Source organism: Lissotriton helveticus, chromosome 8, assembly GCF_964261635.1.
Source record: "Lissotriton helveticus chromosome 8, aLisHel1.1, whole genome shotgun sequence".
Taxonomy (NCBI): Eukaryota; Metazoa; Chordata; class Amphibia; order Caudata; family Salamandridae; genus Lissotriton; species Lissotriton helveticus.
This window is the reverse complement of record NC_136069.1, coordinates 199,251,986-199,254,974: the sequence shown is the minus strand read 5'-3', so window position 1 is coordinate 199,254,974 and position 2,989 is coordinate 199,251,986. Positions and strand designations below refer to the sequence as shown.

The 2,989-nt window shown below is 50.6% G+C and overlaps 1 pseudogene; it reads left to right on the top strand.

Moving 5' to 3' along the window:
* Positions 1-352: 352 nt before the first annotated feature.
* Positions 353-1,445, top strand: LOC144771543 (secretory carrier-associated membrane protein 3 pseudogene; annotated as a pseudogene).
* Positions 1,446-2,989: the final 1,544 nt, after the last annotated feature.

Genomic DNA, 2,989 nt, shown 5'->3' with positions numbered 1-2,989 from the left:
TATTTTACCAAATTGATGCAGTGCCTGTGGGATTGGCCCCAGGGACCACCCAACAACAGTACATACAACAGCAGGATAATGTAAGGATGCAGGGAAGTGGTAGAGGAGGACAAGTAGGACTATGAAGGAGTACGATAGGTTCCCAAAGGTTGTATCAGGTATGTCATATTGTCAGAGGTATGGACATTTTATTAGAGACTGCAGAACTAAAAGATGGGATGAGCAAAATTGAAAGGTAGAAGTATACTGTCAGCCAGGTGGAGTCCAGGAGAGTCGGGAGAAAAGCGGGGGGAGTTTAGGACAGCGGAAAGAGCCTGGGGAAAAACCAGGGGAGCTGATGACAGGGGCCACCATGGCTCTGAGATACCTTAACCTCTTCAGCGATCCCAGTGAGATGGATAACCCTTTTCAGGATCCAGCCGTGACGGAGCACAAGCCCAGCAACCAGTATGCGACCCTGGATGTGTACAACCCCTTCTACGACAGAGGGATGTCTTCCTCGTATCATCCATCCACAGGGCTGCCACCAACACAACCAGCGATGAATGCACCATATCCAGCAGCTGGCAACAGCCTGCACCATATCCAGCAGCTGGTAACAGCCTGCACCTCCAGCCTCGCAGCCACTCAAGAAGACAAGCCCTACAGAACCCAAGAACTATGGGTCATATGGTTCTCAGGAGACCGTGGCAGCAGCTTCTGCCGATCTACTGTGACAGCAGGAAGAGTTGAACCGGAAAGCGGAAGAGCTCGCTCACGAGCTGCGGAACGTGAGCCTTGGAAGTGCAGCAACGAGGCAGAACAACTGGCCCCCATTGCTGTCCTTCTGTCCATTGCAGCGCTGCTTCTATCAGGACATCCCATTGTAGATCCCATTAGAGTGTCAGAAGACTATGAATGCCATTTACTACCTTTGGCTTTTTAGCACAGGAACGCTGCTGATGAATTTCATAGCCACAATGGCGTGGTTCTGTGTGGAATCTTCTGTTGGCTCAGACTTTGGCCTTTCTATCCTCTGGGCTCTCCTGTTCACTCCTTGATCCTTTCTCTGCTGGTACAGGCCATTGTACAAGGCCATCCGGAGTGACAGTTCGTTTAATTTCTTCATTTTTCTTCATCTCCTTCATGCAGGACATTGTATATGTCTTGCAGGCAATTGGCATCCCAGGTTGGGACTTCAGTGGCTGGATAGCGACCCTCAGTGTCTTCAAGCTCAACACGGGGTTGCAGTCATAATGCTCCTTGTAGCCATGTCCTTTACTACCACAGCGGTTGTGTGAATTATCATGCTGAAACAGACCCACTCAATGTAGCACCGGACAGATGCAAGTTTCCAGAAAGCTCAGGAGGAGTTTGCAGCCGGAGTCTTCTCCCACCCAGCAATTCGTACTGCTGCCGCCAATGCTGCCACGGGGGCTGCACAGAGCGCATTCCGCCCCCAATAAGAGAGAAATGGGCATCGTTGAATATTAATTGCATATCCAATAATCGTATGGTTCCATGGTTTTTTGTTTGAAAGGAAACTGATACGCAGCACTTTAATATCTGGAATTATCCACTAGCACATCAGAAGTTGGAGATATTTTTCACTCTTGGTTAAATAAGTGTGTAAGAGGATGCAATGACTGTGCCTGAACAGATTTGTGACATGATTTTGAAAAATCTCTTTTAACCACTGTGATCGACTGGCCCATTCCTTCACTTTTAAAATGAGGAATGGGCGAGAAACAGTGGGGAATTGCACTCACCCCCTGACTCCAAGCAAACAAATCATCTTTTGAAATCCAGATCTCTGTGCCTCGCGTTCGGAGAAGCGGTACAAAAGGGGGTGGTGATGGACGGAGCATCAGAACCAATCAAACACTCACACCCAGTCAAAAGATCTGGGTTTGATCCATCACCGTTCTTTAGCCCACTCTGCCACCCCAGTTCAGACATGGCTATATGCAAATCAGTCTGACCCTGTGCCTCATGGGAACAGTCCAGCCCGAACTGCCAAGCCATGCCTTCCCTGGACTGGAAACAAGCTTCCGAGGACCGGTTTCTGGCATTCCAGCCGTCTTCAGCCCGGCTTTCTTGAATCCAGTGGCAAAGTGAGCAAGGGACTCACGTCTGAGCATACCCTGCCACACTTATGGCGGCCAAAAGCGGTACAAAAGGGGGTGGTGATGGACGGAGCATCAGAACCAATCAAACACTCACACCCAGTCAAAAGATCTGGGTTTGATCCATCACCGTTCTTTAGCCCACTCTGCCACCCCAGTTCAGACATGGCTATATGCAAATCAGTCTGACCCTGTGCCTCATGGGAACAGTCCAGCCCGAACTGCCAAGCCATGCCTTCCCTGGACCGGAAACAAGCTTCCGAGGACCGGTTTCTGGCATTCCAGCCGTCTTCAGCCCGGCTTGCTTGAATCCAGTGGCAAAGTGAGCAAGGGACTCACGTCTGAGCATACCCTGCCACACTTATGGCGGCCAAAAGCGGTACAAAAGGGGGTGGTGATGGACGGAGCATCAGAACCAATCAAACACTCACACCCAGTCAAAAGATCTGGGTTTGATCCATCACCGTTCTTTAGCCCACTCTGCCACCCCAGTTCAGACATGGCTATATGCAAATCAGTCTGACCCTGTGCCTCAATGGAACAGTCCAGCCCGAACTGCCAAGCCATGCCTTCCTTGGACCGGAAACAAGCTTCCGAGGACCGGTTTCTGGCATTCCAGCCGTCTTCAGCCCGGCTTGCTTGAATCCAGTGGCAAAGTGAGCAAGGGACTCACGTCTGAGCATACCCTGCCACACTTATGGCGGCCAAAAGCGGTACAAAAGGGGGTGGTGATGGACAGAGCATAAGAACCAATCAAACACTCACACCCAGTCAAAAGATCTGGGTTTGATCCATCACCGTTCTTTAGCCCACTCTGCCACCCCAGTTCAGACATGGCTATATGCAAATCAGTCTGACCCTGTGCCTCATGGGAACAGTCCAGC